This window comes from Stenella coeruleoalba, assembly GCF_951394435.1.
Source record: "Stenella coeruleoalba genome assembly, chromosome: 2".
NCBI classification, from domain to species: Eukaryota; Metazoa; Chordata; class Mammalia; order Artiodactyla; family Delphinidae; genus Stenella; species Stenella coeruleoalba.
This window is the reverse complement of record NC_137147.1, coordinates 72,351,666-72,377,459: the sequence shown is the minus strand read 5'-3', so window position 1 is coordinate 72,377,459 and position 25,794 is coordinate 72,351,666. Positions and strand designations below refer to the sequence as shown.

The following is a 25,794-nucleotide window of genomic DNA, read 5'->3' as shown; positions in this document are numbered from 1 at the left end:
CCGCTTGTTGACCTCTGACCTGAGAGGGTCCTTGGATATCATTAGTACCACCTCGCATAAAGAAAGAAGTACAGAGAGGTGAAGCAACTTGCTAAATGCCACACAACAAATTACCCAATGGGTAAACAGAGCGTCATGTTTTACAGATTGTAATTTACAAACAGTAAGAAAGATTAAAATGAATGCATACAATCTTAGTTCATCTGCTCGATTTTGTTCCTAACATAAAATTTTTCATTTTCCATCTTCTTAGGAACTATATTAAGGGAAAGGCACATTTCTGTCGTCTGTGAGGGAGACACAGAGGGAGGGAGAACGTACATATTTCCCTGAAGTCCTAAGGCTAACACACCTCAAGTTCTTTCCTCTCAGTTCTATCAGAGAGCTACATTTCAACCCTGGTGGGATAATGTTATCACCGAAATGTTTTTGTCAAAGCACCTACTGGGTGTGGTACTATCCCAGGCTCTGTAGAACAATAGACCCCAACAGAACTCTGAGCTACAGGAGAGCAGCAGAAGAGTCAAAACAAAATACAACCAGTTGCCAACAGCAAGAAAGAAACTCTGCATTTGCTAATTTTCTAATCTATCATGAAGTCCAAAATAAACTCCAGGCTTTCCTCCTTGCATCTGGTACAGATTAAGAGTCAGACCTCTGTTGGAAGAGCAATCTTGGAAGAGCTCTACGCCAAATAACTGGGCCAAAGGATGAGAGAAAGTTTTACAAAATTGTTCCCTTGAGCTACTGTGGCTTAGTCATGCCTAATTTTTTCAGTGTGAGGTTTCTGGACCCGTCTCCATGGGATCGAAAAAGAAAGAAATGGAGTCCATACCAGACTGTGAAAATGATAGGATCCAATGATGTTGCCATAAAAATCATGAAAATGAATTATCTCCCCATCCAACACTGAAGCAATCAGCCTGTCCTATAAGGCAACTATAGTGTATGTCTTCTCTAAAGGAACCAGGACTCCCAACTGCCTGGCTTTTACTAAATATCAGAAGTAAATGATGACCAGCAAAATCTGACGCAGAGATGAAGGCAAAAAACTCGGGATGTCTGCTTAATTGGGAGAAGGAACAATTCTGCTTGTGGCAGTATTAAACTGTATTAACCCAGGACAGACTGAGTCTTGAAATTTGTAACTTAAAGCAAAACATTTACATTTAAAAGCCAAACCACAAAACTGAGACTCTAATTACTAGTCTTATTTTAAATAAATAGAGGAAAAAATAATTTATTTAATTGGCCTGTATACGCAGGATTTTTTTGTTTGTTTTTTTTTTTGGCTTTTTTAGCTATGGAAAAGTAGGATTAAGTATAGAGTATATTAACATTTTCTTTCATTATATAAAATCAAAATGTTCTCAAATCCAGCTACTTAGGGTCATTTTAGACATACATTTTTTTTAGATAAACTAAAAAGAACACCACAACATACTCAGCATGATGTCATGCACGCATTAATGAGTGAAGAGATAAATAAGACTGGCAATACCAAGCGAAGGCTAGGAGTTTGAACAACCAGAATATTTATACCTCTCCAAGCAGACTGTAAAGTGTTATAAGCACCTGGAAAACTGTTGGCAAGTTCTGATAAAATTAAGCATCACGTTCTTATGACCCAGCAATTCCACTCCAAGTTGTGTACCTGAGAGAAATGAGTGCACGTCAAAGACAGAGAATGGAATGTACAAAGCAACTCTATTCATAATACGCAAAAACTGGAAGCAAGCCAAATGCACACCCGCCGGAGAACGGATCAACAAAGTAGAGCGTATCTAGCCGGTAGACCGCTTCTCAGCAATAAAAAGGAACTGTTTACATCACCGTAAGCAACAACACGGAAGAATCTCAAAAGCACACTGAACAAAAGAAACCAGACCTAAAAGAGTGAATACACGCTGTATGATTCCACGTATACGAAGTTCATGAACAGGCAAAACTAATCAATGGTGAGAAGAGTCAGAATACTGGTGACCTCTGAGGACCGGGGCTTTTGGCCGGTAAGGGGAACACAGGAGCTTTCTCAGATGCCAGAAGTGTTCTATATCTCAATCTGGGGGGTATTCACACATGTAAAATGTCATCAAGCAGTATATTGAAGATGTATGCATTTTACTGCACATGTGTTATCCCTCAGTAAAATAATGAACAACATTGAAGACATTAGTATCTTTTTCTTCTCTTTATTGAATGATTCTCTAAATTCTATTGTGCTTTACAATTTTCATAAGTTTCACATACATGATTTTTTAAAAATCTCCTACCTTGATATTGCCCCCCGCCACTGGTAATTACTAGTTTGTTCTCCATATCTGCGAGTCTGCTTCTTTTTTGTATTCACTAGTTTCTTGTATTTTTTAGATTCTACATATGATATCATACGGTATTTGTCTTTCTCTATATGACTTATTTCACTTAGCATAATGCCCTCCAAGTCCATCCATCTTGTGTAAATGGCAAAATTTCATTCTTTTTTATGGCTGAGTAGTATTAATTTTATACGTATTTATGTATGTATGTGTGGTGTGTGGGTATGTGTGTGAGTGTGTGTTTGTGTCTAACACAGCTTCTGTATCCATTCATCTGTTGATGGACACTTAGGTTGCTTCCATACCTTGGCAATTGTAAACAATACTGCTATGAACATTGGGGTGCATGCATCTTTTCAGTTAGTGTTTTTGGGGTTTTTTTGGATATATACCCAAGAGTGGAATTGCTGGGTCATACAGTAGTTCCACCTTTAGTTTTTCTGAGAAACCTCCATACTGTTTTCCACAGTGGCTGCACCAATTTATATTCCCACCAACAGCATACGAGGGTTCCCTTTTCTTCAAATCCTCGCCGACATTTGTTATTTGTGTTCTTTTTGATGACAGGCATTCTGACAGGTGTGTGGTGATATCTCACTGTGGTTTTGATTTGTATTTCCCTGATGACTGGCGATGTTGAGCATCTTTTCATGTACTTGTTGGCCATCTGCATGTCCTCTTTGGAAAAATGTCTATTCAGGTCTTCTGCCCTTTTTTTAATTGGGTTGGGTTTTTTTGTGTTTTTGTTTTCGATGCTGAGTTGTATGAGCTGTTTATATATGTTGGATATTAACCCCTTATTGGTCATATCATTTGCAAATATCTTCTCCCATTCAGTAGGTTGTCTTTTTGTTTTGTCGATTACTTCCTTTGCTGTGCAAAAGCTTTTAAATTTAATTAGGTCCCATTTGTTTATTTTTGCTTTTGTTTCCTTTGCTTTGGGATACAGATCCAAAAAGATGAAATTTTTTAACATTAAATAATTTCATATCTGTGCATCTAAAGGACAGCTAAAAATCTGATTATAGGTAAGAAATATAAGAAATACTTATTTTTTGCTAATGAAAGGATAAGTGCAAGAATGTCCATTGTAAAATTGTTTCTTACAGGTAAAAATTAGAAAAACAAATTTGAATGTCCAATGATAGGGAATTGGTTATGGGTATATTTATATGTTAGAATACTATACCTGAACTAAATAAAAATGTTACAGTAATATTTGCCAGAGACAGGGAAAGATAAAATCTAGCAAAAGAAAAAGCCAGGTATAAGAACATTTATGGTTCCTTTTATATGGGTGTGTATGCAGAAAAGTACACTGTTGAATATAACAGGCTTTATCTTTCGGTGATATCTTTTTTCTTTTTAAGTCAGAATACCAAGACATAGTGTGCAAGAGTGACTGTAAAAGTAATTTAATTGTAAAATTAGACATCTGTTGTATTTATCTTAAAAAGTGCTAAGGGTTAAATAGAAACAATCTTGAGGAAAGCAAGAAAGCAGCAGGGCACTGGCTGGAGAAGAAGCCCACTGCAGCTGCTCCACTTAATTTTCCTCACTTAACTGTTTTAAAGTAGTAGAATCTTTTTTTGAGCAAAATCTAAGCAGATCCCCTATATATAAAACAGGTAAGAACAGGGGTGGGTGGTGGGCGCAATCTCCAACCTGGCAACAGGTAAGAACAGAGCTGCTCTGGTAGGAGGAGTAGGATGCTGGAGTATCAGGAATTATGCTTTGCTATCCCCTGACGTATCTCCAAGTCCCAAATGACACTGTGAAAACCAGCATTCTATGTAACAAATTCAAACTTCAAGCGCTAAATGTTCCGTCTCTTAAACCTAACTTGAAGGCTTCTTTCCTCCTACCTACGAACACTATCTTATATAAACCTTTTTTTTTTCCCCCTGACTGGCCTAGTTACTGATTCCAAGGATACCTTATATATCCCTGATTCCACCTTTATCCTGGAATGCTCTAGTGTTCGCCCTTTACTGTATTACTGTTTATTCTTGAAGGCTCAGCTAAACTTCCATAACTCCTTGTTATATCTTTCTAGGTAACACCAACCTGTTGAAAACTCTCCTTCCCAGAAATAGCTCTAGTTGGCTAATTAACTTTTCAAATTCTCCATTAGTTATCTACTGCTGCTGTAATTACCATTCACTTAGTGTCTGAAAACAACACAAATTTATTGTATGATGGTTGGTTAAAAGTCCACCATGGATCTCAATGGGCCAAAATCAGTGTGTTAGCATTCCTTCTGGAGGATATTTTCTTGCCTTTTCCAGCTTCGAGAGGCAACCCATATCATTGGCTCAAGATCCCTCTTCTCCATTTTCAAAGCCAGAAAAGGTTCTTCTCTTTTAGGGAATGTGCTTAGGTTGTGCCCACCTGGATAATCTTGAATAATCTCCTCCTCTCAAGGTCCTTAACCTCTAATGACATCTTTTGCCCTGTAAGGTAACAAAGTCATAGGTTCTGGGGACAAGGACTTGGATGTCTTTGGTGGGGCCATTATTGCGCCTACCACAGATGCTTCTCTAAGCATCCTAAGAGTGAGGACCACTTCACTATCCTTTGAATAACTTCACAGTGCTACAGATAGCTGACAACTGATTATCAAATATTCACTAACACAGTTTGGTGAAGTACTTAGTTACATACACTACTTGTCTATCTCTCCCAACTAGTTTTCTGGGAATCCTTGAGTTCAATCAGTCCTTTTTCCAATCAAGAGAGAAAAATATGAGAAAGTTAATCAAGAGATAAGATCTGATATCATCTAAGGTGATGGAATTTGATGAGAAGGGTATAGCAGTGTTTCTGGGGATTACTGCTTCATTTCGACATTTTTCTGTTTGTAGGTAATTCCATGGGCTCTTTGTATAAATACCCAGGATTGTGGCGGGTCTAAATTCAACCAGGAGATCCATCCTAGAATTTTCACCAAGGATCACACTAAGTTAAGCAAAATACTTTGTAATTTATTTATCTTTGAATACGCTTTTGCATTTAATTTGAACTTTGGTGTATCTATGAAAGACAGCTAATAACCACATTGAAAAGTGGTTCCAACAAGCAACTGGTAACCATTTTATCAGAGGTTTAAAAAAATTTTATTAACCAAGGTTTTTTATATTGAATCCCTCTGAATTATCACATGTGCCTGTGCCTTTGCTGTAAGTTTTCCAGATCTGTTAGAGCGTTCATTTTTGGTGTTCACATTTATTTCGGTTTTTCTCTACTTTTGTTGTCTTGTTGAAAGACTGTTTTGGGAGATTGCGATTGACATATACACACTACTATACACAAAATAGATAACTAATAAGGACCTACTGTATAGCACAGGGAACTCTATTCAATACTCTGTAATGGCCTATATGGGAAAAGAATCTAAAAAAGGAGTGGATAGATGTATATGTGTAACTGATTCACCTCGCTGTACACCTGAAACTGACACAACACTGTAAATCAATTATATGCCAGTAAAATTTTTTTTAAAAAAGTATGTAAAAAAGAAAGAGTGTTAAGAATGGATTGGACGTGGGCTTCCCTGGTGGCGCAGTGGTTGAGAGTCCACCTGCTGATGCAGGGGACGTGGGTTCGTGCCCCTGTCCGGGAAGATCCCACATGCTGCGGAGCGGCTGGGCCGGTGAGCCATGGCCGCTGAGCCTGCGCGTCCGGAGCCTGTGCTCCGCAACGGGAGAGGCCACAACAGTGACAGGCCCACGTACTAACAAAAAAAAAAAAAAAAAAAAGAAAAAGAATGGATTGGACGACCTGTCCAGAGACTCAAGGTAACCTAGGCATACTTTGGTATTTGGGCTCCTGTCTAAAAGCTCTCCTCTAACTGCCCAAGTGCCTGTGCAGTGTCTCTCCAGTGGCCTTTGCTAGTTATTGCATTACATTATGCTTATTTAACTTTACATTTTACATCCCATACTTTACAACTTGAAAACAGAATTTTCATCTTTATTTTCTGTAATGCCTAGTACAGTCCATTAAAGAAAGTTCTTTATATTTTTTCCTCCAGTTTTACTGAGATGTACTTGACATACAGCACTGTATATATTTAAGGTGTACAGCATAATCATTTGACTTATATATCATATATATGATATATATATATCATATATCATGAAATGATTATCACAACAAGTTTAGTGAACATCCATCATCTCATACAGATACAAAATTAAAGAAATAGAAAAAAAGATTTTTCTTTGTGATGGGAACTCTTTGGATTTACTCTTAACAACTTTCAAATATAACATAGAGCAGTGTTAATTATATTTATCGTGTTGTACAGTACATCCCTAGGACTTATTTATCTTATAACTGGAAGTTTGTACCTTTTAACAACCTTCCTCCAATTCCCTCTTCCCCCACCCCTGGTAACCACAAATCTGATCTCTTTTTCTATGAGTTTGTTTGTTTTTGAAGTCTAATTGACCTACAACACTATGTTAGCTCCTGGTATACCACATAGTGATTCAATATTTCTATACATTTCAAAATGATCACCACAATAAACCTAGTTACCATCTGTCACCAAAGATTCTACATAATTATTGACTATATTCCCCGCACTGTACATTTCATATCTGTGACTCACTTTGTAACTCAAAGTTTGTACCTCAATCTCCCTCACTTATTTCTCTCCTCCCTCCACCCCCCTAAGTTTTCTATAAATGTTTGAGGGATGTGTTACAATTGGTACATAGATGAAACTCCAAAATTTAATATGCTTAAAAGTTCAGACAGAGATGACCAGAACAACCAGTGTGAAGTCTCTCTACTGTGAAAACAAAATCTACTAAATAAGAATGCTTTGTTTTCTATACTTTAGGGATATAACACAGAGGGGTAAAAAAGAATATGAACTTCAAAGTTAGAAACCCAAGTTTAAAGCAAAGGTTCAACCATTCACTCCACTGAGAAACGTGGACAAACTATATTATATCACTGAGTTTCAGTGTTCCATCTATGAAAATGGGGGTATTGCTTACTTCACAGAACATTTTCTAGGCTTAAATGAAGATTTACATAAAAGGGCCTGTATACGTATATACTAGTTTTATCTTTCCGACTCTGCTTCCCTCTCCCTTCCCAACCAGGTTTTGATATAGTCCCTTTGAAGCAAGAACAATGACATTCAGTCACAAAGCTCAAGGGCCAGCCTCAGGGCACAGGCAAAGGATGCCAGAGGTTTAGCACCAGGAACATCAAGCTCATGAATGACCTTGTCACTCATTCATATTAGAACGAACAGAGTTAAGGAACTGAAATGAAATACATTCCTCAAGTCCCACATGTCCAGTCCAAACACAGACCCCCAGTTATTAAACTGGTTTTATGGAATAATATAGGTGATTGCATCCTGCTACAACTTCACACCTACTTGGTTAGGTCAAGCACCCCATCTAAGTGACAGGGGACCAGTGCTCTAATACTCCCTTGATTCATCTAAAGCAGATCTATTTGACTACAGCCAGGTGCTGGAAAGTTACCATGTCATTCGAATATTGGTTATTAAGAGGATGCTGAAAGACCTCAGCCTGAGGGTTTTGAGTCTTGGCTTTGTCACAAGTGGCAATGTGGCTACAGGTAAATCACTCGTCCTCTCTGTGCCTCTATTCCCCAAATACAAAGCTATTCTTTCCAAATAGAGGATTCTGTGATTTACTGGAATCTGCCATGGTTTGTATGGATTTTTTTTTATTGGATATCAGAAAAGGGACAGATGAGTGGAATCTAAAAAATAAAACTAGTGAATGTAACAAAAAAGAAGCAGACTCACAGATATAGGAAACAAACTAGTGGTTACAGTGGGGAGAGGGAAGGGGGAGGGGCCAGATAGAGGTATGGGATTAAGAGGTACAAACTATTACGTATAAAATAAATAAACTACGAGGACTTGTACAACACAGGGAAAATAGCCAACATTTCATAATAACTATAAATGAAGTATAACCTTTAAAGATTGTGAATCACTATGTTGTATACTGTAACTTATTTAATACTGCATATTAACTGTACTTCAATAAAAAATGCAATTAGAAAAAAAGAGGTACAAACTAGCAGTTATAAAATAACTAAGTCACAGGGATGTAACGTACAGCACAGGGAATATAGCCAATATTTTACAATAACTCTTATGGTGTATAATCTATAAAACTATAAAAATCACTATGTTGAACACCTGAAAGTAATATAGTTTTGTAAGTCAACTATACTTAAATAAATTTTAAAAAAGAAGAAGAAAAGGGACATGAGATACCATCTTAACCAGGATTCAGACTTAACCATCTACACATCTACTCTTTGGGGCTATTTATTTGAAAGTTCCTATGGTGGCTTAAATGTCTGGAGGCTTGAGTTCAAATTTCAGCCTTGCCTGTACACAAGGTCGCCTGAGTCAAATTATTTACATTTTCTAAGCTTCAGTTTCCTCATCAGTAAAGTGGGCTAATGATGTCTACGTAGAGGAGTGTCATCTCACACAAGGAACATGGGAAAGTGATTGCAAAGTGCCTGGAATGCAGCTGACATTGAATACATGTTTGCTGAACCTGAATCTTGCTGTGCACTCTCCACCCTACAAGTCTGGTCTTTTGCTCTCCCGTCCCAGTCCGTCTAAGGAAGAAAACCTTGAGAACCTACAGGAAGTCTGCTGTTCTGATCTCTGGCTCTATGACCCATGGAGCAGAACTGCCAAAGGAGGAAGATAGCCCACGAGGCTAGTTATCCCAATCCAGTTCCACATGTTGTGCAATCCTCTCCCAGCTGGAATCACTGTTGTTTCTATAACACTGTTTTTCACTTACTCCAACAAATAAATACTTAAGACTTTTTATGTGTCAGTTCCTAAACAAAACCTTGGAAGAACAACAGAGGGCCTGCTTGTGGTCGAAGCTCACGTAGCTTTTGGCTCCTACACCTGCGCGCGCGCACGCGCGCACGCGCACACACACACACACACACACACACACACGTCCTTTGTAGAAGATGGTGCCAAGGTGCAATGCGAGATAAACTGGGGGCTACAGAAACCCTCCTATCTGTTGTAGCAAGCAATGGTGATGGAAACCTGAGAGTAAAAACCTGGAGTAGCAAAAAGGCATGGACATATACACACACAACACTCATCAACCACTTCTAATGATCATTTAATCATACACTTTCCCTAAAAGGTGAATGCATCTTGATTAAAGATATATTTCCATTGTTCCAAATAATCAGATTTTCTTTAAAAAGTCCACGAATGACAATTCTATCACCCCTTTATTTAGAGATCTGAGATCTACTCATCTCAATGCAAACCTTACTACTGTAAAATAAATATTATGTTACTTTTCAATTTGCACATAAATTGTCCCTTTAGACTAAACACACCCAAGGTTAAAGACGTATTAATGATATTCCACAATAAGTAAAAATTTTAAAAATCAGGTACGTATATATGTGTACGTTTTACTTAGTCTTTTTTTATGAGGCCATTTTAATGACTTTCACATACAGCAATCCAAGCAACAGGTCAGAAAGGGCCACTGTCTCAACTGCCATTGACTCTGATCTTTTGTGTGCAGAAAGTATATTTAGCTTTCTAGCTTGGAGACTTTCAAATACAGAATACTGTATACTTCAGCAGTATTTCCCTTTTTTATCTGCCATCTTATTTTTTAAGTCATTGTATTTGGATATTTTAAAGGACTGTTTTGTTAGGAAATCTAACCTGAAAATGGAGTATTCGTGACAGATTTTAATTTAAGGGCTACAGGAAAATGAAGGATAGAGCTGAATCACAAGGTTTTCATATCCCTCACTAGAGGGAATCTTACTGAGCCAAATTTCTAAGTAGGTAGTTTGACTGACTCTTTACTTCTTCTTATACAGTAGGGAAATACTAGGTCAAGGAGATGAGTTGTCTACTTCACTTTTTCCCCTAGGAGGAAAAATGAAAAAATCAGGAACTGCTCAAGAATAGCAAAGATACAGATTTGGAAGCATTTAAAAAATAAGTTTTTATTAAAAACTTATTAAATTTCTGTTTAATTTTAAACAGAAATTAAAATTTTATTAAACAATTTATAACACCAGGAATTGCTTCCATTATAATGTTGCATGTAGAAAGCATCACACACAGCTGTCTACATCTATGCAACATCACCTCAGTTATATAAAAATACCTTGGAAGCATCAGGAATGATTGGAAAAACACACTAAAACGTTAGCATCTGAAATTGGAATTTCTAAGAGTCTTCAAGTTTTAAGTGATTTCTCTTCTTCTCTATACTTTTTATTTAAAATGTTTTTAAAGAATGAGAATGGATTGGTTTTTCATTGTAATTTAATTTTTAATTAAAATTTTTAATTAAAAAGCTAAAAGTAGTCACCATGAATTGTTCTCGTACTTGAATAAATGATACCAATAACACTGTTTCCAAGAAAAAGACACTGATGTTATTCCGCCTTTTAAAAAAGCTTAATTACCAAATCCTTTTTTCCCACTTCTTGTGAAGTGTGCTTCCTTCTGCTCCCTCTTCTGACTCTTCCTCCTCCAGTTAGATCTCTAACTGTTGGAGTATCCCAGGTCTCTGTCTTGGCTATACTCTCTTCCTATGTGATCTTAACCATCCAATGTATTCCTTTAAGTACCACTTCAATGCTGAAGCATCCAAAGTCTGTATTTCTCCTCCTTGAACTCTGGATTGCAACCCCCTACCCGACAATCCCACCTGGGTGTCTATCACAGGTCTCTCAAACATAACATTGCCAAATAGCATCATTGATTTGCTCTCTCCTCCATTTCCCAGTCTTTCCTAATCCATGCCTCCTGGAGTCTTTCACTTAAATGGTGTCACTAATTTACTCAGTTGCTTACAACAAAATAGTAGAAACTATCTTGATTCCATTCTTTTCCTAACCATCTCAAAGAAGTCAATCCATTATCAAGACTTGTTAGTGCCATCTCAACATATGCCCTGAATCCACTGCTTCCTACCACTTCTGTGGCCTCCACTTGGCCACAGCCAGCCATCTCTCAAATGGACCCCCGTACCGGCCGCCTAAGTGGTGTGCACTATGACCCCATCTGTCTTCATGGTAGCAGGAATGCAAAACATGTCATGTCATACCTTTGCTTAAAAGCTGTCCCCCACGTCCCACCATCCATATGATAAAATCTAAACTCTGTATCGTGGTTGACAAGGCCTTTATGGGCTCTGGACCCACCTACCACCTCAATCTCATTTATTCTCCACTCCCACTGTGCTCCAGCCACCCTGACCTTTCTTTGGTCATTGAACTGCATCACTTTTTGTCCCCTCTGCCTGGAAAGCGCTTTCCTAAGTCTACCTTCACAAATGGTCCTTGGCCTACTACTCAGACCAAACAGATCTAAAATTTCCTCATAAGGCTTAGGTTGTGCCGGGACCACCAGGCCAGCAGCTGCCTTGAGAAGACACAATAGACGGCGAGCAGTCAGAGGCTGGACTGAGCTGCAGCGCTGGCAGAAAGGAGCTCGTCATTCCCGGCCCGTCAGGTTCCACTTTGGGCAAACCCCGTCACTCCTAGTAGCTAACTCGAGATTACACAGCTCAAGGACAAGTTAATGGGATTTGGCAGAACATAAAAGGAAACCAGAAATTACAAAGGAAAATGCACTTAAAATAGAGATAGGTAAAATACACAGTAGTAGAATCTGTGCCAGCTAAATGCATCAAACCGTATTTGCATTTCTGTGTTATCTTTAGGGACAAGCAGGAAAAGAGATGCAGAGTCACTTAAGTACGTCTAAATCTGTTAGAATCTGCATTGAACCTGACTTGACAATTCCTGAAAAATCAGAATATGGGGCATCTATAGGGACCAAAAATGCTACGCTCTGGTTATATAGATTTGGCCTTGAATAAGGTCAATTTACAAACTCCAGGCCTGCCCATCAGGAACCTGGCCACAGGCGCTGTCCAGCTCCAGCCAGAGAGCACTGCAGTCCACAGGGCCCCATCAATGTCATCCTGTCTGGATCTCACAACAACCCTGAATCTTATTTCCACGATTTTATAGATGTGGGAACTGATGTCCAGGGATTTTATGCAATTCGACCAAAGAACGAGCTATAAAAACTCAACCATGTCTTAGTTACATTAAAAAATGAAGTTGTGGTACAGGAAGGGGCAGTGTTTTGGAATCCAGCAGACAAGCTAGTCCTGGTCCTGTCATCAACCAGCAAGTCGCCTTGAGCAAGTCACTTATCTAGGCCTTAGTTTCCTCATGTGTAAAAAATGGGTGTAATAACCACAGCTTTAGCCCTGCCCCAGGACTGTTTTGAGGAGCAACTGCGACCGACCTCTGATCACATCGCCTATGGCTGGTCCTCAGCTCACACCACCCATCCACACTGCCTCGCGGCTGTCCTCACACGAAGCACACTCCCGCCTAAACCTCCCTCCACTTGCTGATCCCTAGAACGCGCTTCCCTCGACACCCACAGCTTGTCCCTCACTTCCTCGAGGGAGGCTCACATGTCCCCATATTAGAGAGGCCTTCGCCAACCACCCAAAACAGAACAGTGGCCCCTGCCTCCAACCCACACTGCTTTTCACCTACCCTCTTTTATAGTTCTCCACGGTACATATTTCTTCTCCATCTGACGTGTTCCTTTGTTCTCCTGTCTTCTCGTAACTAGACTGTCAACTTGATGAAAGTAGGGATTTCTGTCTACTGCCTGGTATCCATGAAGCCTAGTACAATGGCTGGCACAGAGTATGCCCTTTAAACACTTATCTAATAAATGGAGGAGAGATGTGAATAAACTAATTGTATGAATGAACGTATCGTGATTATCATCTTCTAGTCCCTTCTGGTCTGGCTACCATAAGACAGGCAACTATAGCATTCTTGGTATCAAAATCTGTGTCTTTGGGACTTCCCTGGTGGCGCAGTGGTTAAGAATCCGCCTGCCAATGCAGGGGACACGGGTTCGAGCCCTGGTCCGGGAAGATCCCACATGCCGTGGAGCAACTAAGCTCGTGCACCACAACTACTGAGCTTGCGCTCTAGAGCCCGCGAGCCACAACTACTGAGCCTGCATGCCATAACTACTGAAGCCTGTGTGCTTAGAGCCTATGCTCCGCAACAAGAAAAGCCACCGCAATGAGAAGCCTGCACACCCCAACGAAGAGTAGCCCGTTCGCCACAACTAAAGAAAGCCAGTGTGCAGCAATGAAGACCCAGTGCAGCCAGAAATAAGTAAATAAATTTAAAAAAATCTGTGTCTTTAATCAGAGTAAACTTTGCAATTCACAATTTTGTATATGACAGATCACAGGACTAGAAAACACATATATATGATAATCAGTTACTAGAGGCTGATTTTAACAACATAAATTTTAGCAAAGCCCTCAAACCTTCTATGTCTATCTTTACTGCTTATACCAGAGATGTTAAAAAACCGTCACCACTCAGAAATGCCTTGGCTGGGTAAAAGTCAGAAAGTAAAAATAAAATTCCTCACCACAGAGGAATCTCACAAGAGACAGTCAAAGAGCTTCTGAACAATTCAGCAGCCACCTCTGAGTAGGAAAGAAGGAAAAAAACGATGAAATGGTGGTGATAAGGCTTAGCTGTATCCATGACATTAAAAAAAAGAGAATGAGAGAGAGGAAATATGGCAAAATATTAAATCTGGTGACTTTCTATAGGTTCAAGCTGTTTTATAATGAGAGAGGGAGAGAGAGAGGGAGGGAAGGAAGGAGGGAGGGAGGGAGGGAGGGAGGGAGGGAGGGAGGGAGGGAGGGAGGGAGGGAGGAAGGAAGGAAGGAAGGAAGGAAGGAAGGAAGGGAGGGAGGAGTAGCCAGTCTCCATCACAGAGACCAGAATCTGCTATCTGAGCTTCTCAAAGATGGAAAACTCCTTCAGAGTCACCCAGACCAATCTGTATCCACAGCATGGGTATCCCTCTCCAACAGCCCAACAATCAGTCGTATGCCTTCTCCTCCATCTTTCTTTCACTGGCAAGGCCTTCTTCCATTTCTTGGAGTGAGTAGTCCAAGCTTTTATTCTACTCTCAGGCTCACCCCAGCAGCCTCATGTGCAGCACAGGACCTCCCATAGCTGAGGAAGACCAGAAGAGTTCTTCAGTTCCTCCTTGTCTCCCTCTAAACGTGTGTGTGCTAGTTGGGAAACCCTTCATTTAATTGAAATCAGCCTCTCTGTTGACTTCTACCCACAGGTCTGTGTGCTCTCCAGTTAAAGGGCTACTCAACCTTCCTGTCCACATGGCAGCCCGCCAAACACTGCAAGACAGCAAGTACACCCCCTTGAGTTCTTTCCATGTTAAACTCTACCTTGTGCATTGGGAAGAGAGAAGCTCACCTAACCACCAATGGCAGACAGTATCTGTTTGGCATGCGAGGTCCATCAAGCTGGTATTCTGTAAGTAACGTTATTTCTCTACGTACCCACTCTGAACAAGGAATTCATGGAACTCAAACATTTTTTAACTGCTTGAGATATGAGTGGATTAGAATTTAATGTGATTATTTTTCTATAGCTTTAAAAGTAATTTTAACAAAACTAAGGTCCCAGATTAGCTTTTTTCAACTAAATAATTCAAGACCTTAAAAACTATGTTGAGATATGTAAAGTATCTAGATGGATGTTGTCAAAAATCACTCGATAGCACCATTTGGTATTGTTAGTAGGCAGACGTGGCTGGGTGAGATTTATAATGGGTGATAGGAGATGAAGCCAAAGAAATGTGAAATGCAGCAATTAGTGTTTGCCAAATAATTGTTAAAATCTTCTATGACTAATAATGTATTCGAGTTTGTAATTTAGATGTACCTCCATCTATTTAAAAGGCACACAGCCTTGTCTTAAGTGCAATACTTTATCTAAAGGTTTAAACAACAATTTATTTAAAAAACAAGATGACTTGGAACGGCAGTGGGTACAAGTGAGTGAATATGAGTGCGCTAGATGAGAGCTACTCAAAGTGTGGGCCTCAGGCTGTTCTATCCCCTCCTGTTCTGTAATAAGAGAAGAAATTGAGAAAGAGTATTCAGAAACTTTTGTAGAACTTGAAGAGTAATTTTATGACTGTTGAATCTAATAATACTTTTTTAAAAAAAATGTGGATGTGTCTTTTTTCATTTCATTTTTCTACCAATTCATTTTTACTCCATGTACTTAAAGCAACGGTCCAAGCAGACTGGGAATTTAAAAATGGGTCCTTCAGCGCACAGCTATTTTGAGAAGCCAGCACTAGATTAATTGGAATTTGAGCTCTTTTTCTTCTTTAGACAATTTTTTCTTTGCAGTCCTGAGTTATGTGCCCAGTCTGAATGCTGCAAACACCTACACAGTCAGGAGGTGGGTGTAATAGGGGAGTAATGTGCAGAATCATGAACAGGTATGAAACTCAAATGATCCTAAAAGACGCTGAACAGGAGAACTTCCATTGAAGGGATTCCACAAAAAAAAGTAGCTCAACCGTTACGGTTGCTCACTCCTTCACTGGCCAAAGGGAAATTATTCCCTCCTTGCTGAAGGGGCCACAGTCCTGGAAACAGGAGATGAGGACCACTTAATAAAGAATAGGTCATCTCTGTGCGTGTTCTGGGCTACTTTCAGAAGAGAAGGACTGTATAGCCTCTTTTAAAACCCTAGCTCATGGGTACGCTGAGAGGAAGGGCAGGAAAGTCTATAAGGCAATTAGTCTTCATTGGAAAATTTTTAAACAGTCAATTTGAAAAGTGAATTGCTTTGCTGTAGTGTATAATTTCCATGTTTCACCTTCTGTTTTAAAGGCATCAATCAAAAACAATGAGTGATGAAATCTTTTCTGTCTTTAAAAAACGCTGCTGTCTTGCGTCACACCTTACCAATCTCAAAAAAGCATCACCAAGGAAGTGGAAATGGGGTAAGGAGGTCACCAGGACAGGGGTTTGAGGATGCAGGTAAGGACTCAAGAAACACTGCAGCCAACAAGCAGCATGGCTCTTCCCTTTCCTTTGCTGCGCCCCTTGTTTTTGATGTCAACATGTCATTCTTTTTTTAGCTGCTCAGCGTTACTGGGATTTACTGAGTCTTAAATTATGCATTATATTTCACTGTCGTTTGGTAACAGACAGTAAAGCTGGTAACAGAAAATATGCCACTGTGATGCAAAAAAATGAAGTTATTTAAAATTAATTTCTCATGGATTTTATCTTACAGATACCTTAATTTCTGGTGGCTGAGGTCAATGTTTTTCTAATTAATCATTTGTCACTGCAGGACTATCTTCCAAGTTTTGATCACAAGATGTATTTTAGAGTTTTCCTTGATCCTTCATTTTTCAGTACAACAGATTAGCACCACTTCATTACTAATATGGATAGCACCCTTTAATATTCTCTTAATCATAAGATTGAGGTGTGAAGTTTGCATCCTAACTGGATAGTCAGACGCTTAGCTTCGTGTTTTTCTTTGTTTTCTAACTGAACTTCAAAATCCCAGGTGATGCAATGATTCCTTGTATCGGCCTTAATAAATGAATGGAAGAAAAATCTACACACTCATGACAATTACACATCTTCAAAGACAGAGCTGACATACTGTCCTTCCCCTTCCTAAAGAAGCTATCCATCTCTCTCTTGCCTCGCTTAGAAGACCACCTGGGACTATCCTGTGTGCCAGGCCCTTGGCCCCTCACACCCCTGGCATGGACTCTGCTGGTTGTCTCCAGGTGGCTCTCTCTTCCATGATCTTGTATGAGTTGTCACAATGACTCTTCCCTTTTCGCATCTTTTGCATTTAAAATGTACGTTCAAAGGATGGCCCATGCACGATTCTCTGATGGAGATTCGCGATGACGGACTAAGATGTACGAGCTTGCTTCTGCATTTCAGTATTTCACTCAACAACTTCCAACGGATGTAGCTCTTGGCTTCACAGTTTTGTTCATTTTCTGAAAATTATTTCCTCAACTGTTTCAAACGTGAGTACCAGGCACCAGGATGGCTGCAAAGCAGAACAGTACTCTCCCTCAGCTTTCGCCATTATTACCAGAAGTTATTTATCACAATGCTTGGGTCAACACAGTCTTTTTCAAGGAGGAGAGAGGGGACTCATGGATGAGGTCAATCTGTCATGTTTCTCAGAGCTTAACAAAAATATACAATTGCATTTCAGAACCACACTCTGATATAACTCCTTCAGCTAGTATAAGTGAGGTTTTCAAGACCCAAGCAGATGGTCCATCGAGTTACCCAGACGTTACCCACAGGTTGAGGCATGGATCCTTTCACAGCTAAAACAATGGAACAACAACTACTACTCCCAATGATTATGGTTGCTATTACTATTACAGTTGTACTTCATCCTAAGCCAGCCACCAGAAGGCACTGGCTCTTACTTACCAAAAACAGCACATTAGGTAAACCATTTGGATTTTAAATATAGTCCACTAAGGAGAACATACAAATTTTTAACTTTGCTTCATCTCCTAGCAAGGAAGCTAAGTCATAAAGACTTTTTATAAAAGTTATAGAAATTAGCATAGACTAGGAAGTCCTGATATACTCATACAAATGAACAGTCTTCCTCTTTTTTTCTCTCCCCCTTTCCAATCAACATGGGCACCCACAACCACATAAAACTAAACTCGGCCCTCCATATCCACTGATGTGAAACCCACGGATATGGAGGGCTCACTGTACTCATTGTCCTTTGCCATTTTACATAAGGGACTGAAGCATCCAAGGATTTTGGTATCAGTGGGGCTCCTGGAAACAACTGCCTGCAGATACCATGGGATGACTGTACTTCTAATCCAGCTCCAAGATAAATAATCTTTATCAGGTGTAAGTGGAATGACAAATGAGTCAGTGAGTCAATCAATGTCTCCCCCTTTCCCTCCCTGGACTAAGTTTTACATAACAAAAACAGACTCCCTCTTGTGAGAGCACCCGAATAACAACTACCTGCTGAACAATCATCAACAGGAAGACACTGGAACTCACCAAAAAAGATACCCCACATCCAAAGACAAAGGAGAAGCCACAGCGAGATGGTAGGAAGGGTGCAATCACAATAAAATCAAACCCCATAACTGCTGGGTGGGTGACTCACAGACTGGAGAACACTTATACCACAGAAGTCTACCCACTGGAGTGAAGGTTCGGAGCCCCACGTCACGCTTCTCAACCTGGGGGTCAGGCAACAGGAGGAGGAATTCCTAGAGAATCAGACGTTGAAGGCTACTGGGAATTGAGTGCAGGATTCGACAGGACTGGGGGAAACAGAGACTCCACTCTTGGAGGACACACACAAAGTAGTGTGTGCATCGGGACCCAGGGGAAGGAGCAGTGACCCCATAGGAGACTGAACCAGACCTACCTGCTAGTGTTGGAGGGGTGCCTGCAGAGGTGGGAGGTGGCTGTGGTTCACCCTGGGGACAAGGACACTGGCAGCAGAAGTTCTGGGCAGTACTCCTTGGCATGAGCCCTCCCAGAGTCCACCATTGGACCCACCAAAGAGCCTGTAGGCTCCAGTGCTGGGCCATCTCAGGCCAAACAACCAACAGGGAGGGAACCCAGCTCCACCCATCAGCAGTCAAGCAGATTAAAGTTTCACTGAGCTCTGCCCACCAGAGCAACACCCAGCTCTACTCACCACCAGTCCCTCCCATGAAGAAGCTTGCACAAGCCTCTTAGGTAGCCTCACCCACCACAGGGAAGACAGCAGAAGCAAGAAGAACTACAATCCTACAGCCTGTGAAACAAAAACCACAACCACAGAAACACAGACAAGATGAAAAGGCAGAGGGCTCTGTACCAGATGAAGGAACAAGATAAAACCCCAGAAAAACAACTAAATGAAGTGGAGACAGGAAACCTTCCAGAAAAAGGATTCAGAATAATGATAGTGAAGATGATCTAGGACCTCAGAAAAAGAATGGACGTAAAGATCAAGAATATGCAAGAAATATTTAACAAAGACCTAGAAGAATTAAAGAACAAAAACCTAGAAGAATTAAAGAACAAACAGAGATGAACAATACAATAACTGAAATGAAAAACACACTAGAAGGAATCAATAGCAGAATAATTGAGGCAGAAGAACAGATAAGTGACCTGAAAGACAGAATGCTGGAATTCACTGCCACGGAACAGAATAAAGAAAAAAGAATGAAAAGAAATGAAGACAGCCTAAGAGACCTCTGGGACAACATTAAACGCAACAACATTCCCATTATAGGGGTCCAAGAAGGAGAAGAGAGAGAGAAAGGAGAAAATATTTCAACAGATTATAGTCGAAAACTTCCCTAATATGGGAAAGGAAATAGCCAGCAAAGTCCAGAAAGCGCAGAGAGACCCATACAGGATAAACCCAAGGAGAAACATGCTGAGACACATAGTAATCAAATTGATAAAAACTAAAGACAAAGAAAAACTATTGAAAGCAACAAGGGAAAAATGACAACTAACATACAAGGGAACTCCCATAAGGTTAACAGCTGATTTCTCAGCACAAACTCTACAAGTCAGAAAGGAGTGGCATGATATATTTAAAGTGATGAAAGGGAAAAACCTACAACCAAGATTACTCTACCCAGCAAGGATCTCATTCAGATTTAACAGAGAAATCAAAAGCTTTACGACAGCAAAAGCTAAGAGAATTCAGCACCACCAAACCAGCTCTACAATAAATGCTAAAGGAACTTCTCTAAGTGGGAAACACAAGAAAAAAAAAAGAACTGACAAAAACATACCCATAAAAATTAAGAAAATGGTAATAGGAACAAACCTAACAAGACCTATATATATGCTGTCTACAAGAGACCCACTTCAGACCTGGGGACACATACAGACTGAAAGTGAGGGGATGGAAAAAGATATTCCATGCAAATAGAAATCAAAAGAAAGCTGGAGTAGCAATACTCATATCACATAAAATAGACTTTAAAATAAAGAATGTTACAAGAGACAAGGAAGGATACTACATGATGATCAAGGGATCAATCTAAGAAGAAGATGTAAGAGCTATAAATATATATGCACCCAACAAAGGAGCACCTCAATACATAAGGCAACTGCTAACAGCTATAAAAGAGGAAATCGACAGTAACACAATAAGAGTCGGGGACTTTAACACCTCACACCAATGGACAGATCATCCAGATAGAAAATTAATGAGGAAACACAAGCTTTAAATGACACAAGAAACTGAACAGATTTAATCGATATTTATAGGACATTCTATCCAAAAAGAGCAGATTACTTTCTTCTCAAGTGCACATAGAACATTCTCCAGGATAGGTCACATCTTGGGTCACAAATCAAGCCTCAGCAAATTTAAGAAAATTGAAATCATATCAAGCATCTTTTCTGACCACAACGCTATGAGATTAGATATCAATTATAGGGGAAAAAAACGTAAAACACACAAACACATGGAGACTAAACAATATGATATTAAATAACTAAGAGATCACTGAAGAAATCAAAGAGGAAATCAAAAAATACTTAGAGACAAATGAAAACACAACGATGCAAAACGTATGGGATGCAGCAAAAGCAGTTCTAAAGGGGAATTTTATAGCAATATAAGCCTACCTCAAGAAACAAGAAAAATCTCAAATAAACAATCTAAGCTTACACATAAAGGAACTAGAGAATGAAGAACAAACAAAACCCAAAGTTAGCAGAAGGAAAGAGATCATAAAGATCAGAGCAGGCATAAACGAAATAGAAACAAAGAAAACAATAGCAAAGATCAATAAAACTAAAAGCTGGTTCTTTGAGAAGATAAGCAAAATTGAAAAATCATTAGCCAGACTCATTAGGAAAAAGAGGGAGAGGACTCAAATCAATAAAAGTAGAAATGAAAAAGGAGACGTTACAACAGAACTGCAGAAATACAAAGCATCCTAAGAGACTACTACAAGCAACCCTATGCCAATAAAATGGACAACCTGGAAGAAATGGACAAATTCTTAGACAGGTATAACCTTCCAAGACTGAACCAGGAAGAAATAGAAAATATGAACAGACCAATCACAAGTAATAAAATTCAAACTGTGATTAAAAATCTTCAAAGAAACAAAAGTCCAGGACCGGACGGCTTCACAGGTGAACTGTATCAAACATTTAGAGAAGAGCTAACACCCATCCTTCTCAAACTGTTTCAAACAATTGCAGAGGAAGGAACACTCCCAAACTCATTCTATGAGGCCACCATCACCCTGATACCAAAACCAGACAAAGATACTACAAAAAAAGAAAATTACAAACCAATATCACTGATGAATACAGATGCAAAAATCCTCAACAAAATACTAGCAAACAGAATCCAACAACACGTTCAAAGGATCATACACCATGATCAAGTGGGATTTATCCCAGGGATGTAAGGATTCTTCAATCTACACAAATCAATCAATGTGATACACCATATTAACAAACTGAAGCATAAAAACCATATGATCATCTCAATAGATGCAGAAAAAGCTTTTGACACAATTCAACACCCATTTATCATAAAAACTCTCCAAAAAGTGGGCATAGAGGGAACCTACCTCAACATAATAAAGGCCATATATGGCAAACTCACAGCAAATATCATTCTCAATGGTGAAAAACTGAAAGCATTTCCTCTAAGATCAGGAATGAGACAAGGATGTTCACTCTCGCCACTATTATTCAACATAGTTTTGGAAGTCCTAGCCACGGCAATCAGAGAAGAAAAAGAAATTAAAAGAATCCAAATTGGACAAGAAGAAGTAGAACTGTCACTGTTTGCAGATGATATGATACTACACACAGAGAATCCTAAAGATGTTACCAGAAAACTACTAGAGATAATCAATGAATTTGGTAAAGTTGCAGGATACAAAATTAATGCACAGAAATCTCTTGCATTCGTATACACTAATGATGAAAAATCTGAAAGAGAAATTAAGGAAACACTCCCATTTACCATTCCAACAAAAAGAATAAAATACCTAGGAATAAACCTACCTAGGGAGACAAAAGACCTGTATGCAGAAAACTATAAGACACTGATGAAAGAAATTAAAGATGATACCAACAGATGGAGAGATATACCATGTTATTGGATTGGAAGAATCAATATTGTGAAAATGACTATACTACCCAAAGCAATCTACAGATTCAATGCAATCCTTATCAAATTATCAATGGCATTTTTTACAGAACTAGAACAAAACATCTTAAAATTTGTATGGAGACACAAAAGACCCCGAATAGCCAAAATAGTCTTGGGGGGAAAAAACAGAGCTGGAGGAATCAGACTCCCCGACTTCAGACTATACTAAAAAGCTACAGTAATCAAGACAATTTGGTACTGGCACAAAAACAGAAACATAGATCAATGGAAGAAGATAGAAAGCCCAGAGATAAACCCACGCACCTATGGTCAACTAATCTATGACAAAGGAGGCAAGGATATATAATGGAGAAAAGCCAGTCTCTTCAATAAGTGGTGCTGGGAAAATTGGACAACTACATGTGAAAGAATGAAATTAGAACACTCCGTAACACCATACACAAAAATAAACTCAAAATGGATTCAAGACCTAAATGTAAGACTGGACACTATGAAACTCTTAGAGGAAAACATAGGAAGAACACTCTTTCACATAAATCACAGCAAGATCTTTTTTGATCCACCTCTTACAGTAATGGAAATAAAAACAAAAATAAACAAATGGGACCTAATGAAATTTAGAAGCTTTTGCAAAGCAAAGGAAAATACAAACAAGACCATAAGACAACCCTCAGAATGAGAGAAAATATTTGCAAGTGAATCAACGAACAAAGGATTAATCTCCAAAATATATAAACAGCTAATGCATCTCAATATTAAAATAACAAACAACCCAATCAAAAAATGGGCAGAAGACCTAAATAGACATTTCTCCAAAGAAGACATACAGATGGCCAAGAGGCACATGAAAAGCTGCTCAACATCACTAATGATTAGAGAAATGCAAATCAAAACTACAATGAGGTATCTCCTCACACCAGTTAGAATGGGCATCATTAGAAAACCTACAAACAACAAATGCTGGAGAGGGTGTGGAGAAAAGGGAACCCTCTTGTACTGTTGGTGGGAATGAAAATTGATACAGCCACTATGGAGACCAGTATGGAGGTTGCTTATAAAACTAAAAATAGAACTACCATATGACCCAGGAATCCCACTACTGGGCATATACCCAGAGAAAACTACAGTTCAAAAAGACACAGGCACCCCAGTGTTCACTGCAGCACTATTTACAATAGCCAGGTCATGGAAGCAACCTAAATGCCCATCGACAGACAAATGGATAAAGAAGATGTGGTACATATATACAATGGAATATTACTCAGCCATAAAAAGGAACGAAATTGGGTCATTTGTAGAGACATGGATGGATCCAGAGACTGTCATGCAGAGTGAAGTGAGTGAGCAAGAGAAAAACAAACATTGTATATTAACGCATATATGTGGAACCTAGAAAAATGGTACAGATGAACTTGTTTTCAGGGCAGAAATAGAGACACAGATGTAGAGAACAAACATATGGACACCAAGGGGGCAAAGTGGAGGGGATGGTGGTAGTGTGGTCAATTGGGCAATTGGGATTGACATGTATACAGTAATATGTATAAAATGGATGACTAATATGAACCTGCTGTAGAAAACAATAAAATTCTAAAATTCAAAACAAAAAAAAGAACCTAAAAGAAAACTGCAATCATCCTAAAAGAAACTAAAAATATGGTTTATGCTTTCAGAAATTCACTGACATTTCAAAACTCGCTTCTTAATAGCATTCAGCAGACAGATGTTTTATAAAAATCATTGTGTTTTAACTATGATAGTTAATGCAGTTACAACTTTGATTTTGAAGTAACTACCAGCAAAAACTGAAAGACTCTAATAGATAGACACGCTGGTCAGTGAGAGATCAGCCTTTCACTGAATGAATTAAGGTAAAATCACTCCCAAGAAATGCAACATACAAGGTCTTCAAGCCCTGGACTTTGGTTAGATGCGGATTTCATGATAAAGGAATCAGATGATGCCTGCCTAAATTGCTATGAAAGCTTAACTGAACCTAGAGAAAAGTAAAATTGACCAATTAGAGGGATCCAACTCTTACCTCCACTTCATTCGTAAATCGCCTGGGGGAAATCGCCTGGGGGAAATTTATCATGAAAACAGCCAGATGGGCACTCTTCTCAAAGCATAAGTCATGTAACACCTTTGTAAGGCATGATGTGCATACTACACCAAAAGACCCTCCAGATATGTCACCCTGACATCACCTGGAGCATATAAATCAGGCTTTGCAACTATGTAACTAGCCACAGCAACATTTCTGATTATTCTAAAGGCAATTTTTCATTTCTTCAAGAAACTGAACTTCTACCTGACTGCAGCTGCTGGAGTGTATCTGAAATAGACTTATTTTGAAGGGTATGGGAGAAATATTTTGTTTTATTAAAAAAATTTTGTTTTGGTTTCTAGAAAACTTAAAGGGAAAACTCAGGGTCTAGATTAAAATGCATCCAAAGTTTACCAGTTCCTGAATTCCCCCTAGAATCTTGGATCCTGGGGGACCTGACTTCTCAAAATGTGGTTCATGGGCCAATAATATCAGCACCCCTGTGAGATTCTGCACGGACCAAATGTGGAAATCTCAGGCTCTACCTGGATATACTGAATTCAAATTCATTTTTTTGTTTTTTAACATCTTTATTGGGGTATAATTGCTTTACTATGGTGTGTTAGTTTCTGCTTTATAACTAAGTGGATCAGCTATACATATACATATGTTCCCACATCTCTTCCCTCTTGCCTCTCCCTCCCTCCCACCCTCCCTATCTCACCCCTCTAGGTGGTCACAAAGCACCAAGCTGATCTCCCTGTGCTATGCGGCTGCTTCCCACTAGCTATCTATTTTACATTTGGTAGTATATATGTCCATGCCACTGACTTAGATGCACATTCAAATTTGAGAAGCACTACTTTAGGGAACCAGTTCTTTCCAGAATAAGGATCTCTCCAACCTAGAAATCAGAAGTAGTTAACTCCTGGACACACACATGACCATTCCTACGCCACAATTACTTTCCAGAGACGTCCTAACGTGAATAAACTAGGGATGGCACAGAGCAATCCTATGGTTTAGGAATAGCTGAGAAAAACCCATCTCTGCCCAGGAAGCAGAGCATAAGGAAACCAGAAGAGGAGGAATAAAATGCATTCGGGCCCCTGGTGCACTTGATAATTTCCAAGGGCTTAAACAGTTGAGCAACTCTAAATTAGTGAGGAAATGGTAATATTAAAATCCTTTTTTTCAACAGGCTTCCCGATCATGGCAACTCAAGTAATGATTTTGTCGACAAAAATCCAATACCATCAGGAATGAAACAAAGACTAGAGGAAAAGGGGAAAGGACGAGGTAGCCAAAAGT

At 39.3% G+C, this 25,794-nt stretch overlaps 1 protein-coding gene across 8 annotated transcripts in view; it reads right to left on the bottom strand.

The window, feature by feature from the left end:
* The window catches only part of STXBP6 (syntaxin binding protein 6), a 319,768-nt gene that overhangs the window by 117,035 nt on the left and 176,939 nt on the right, over nt 1-25,794 (bottom strand). The window lies entirely within an intron of this gene.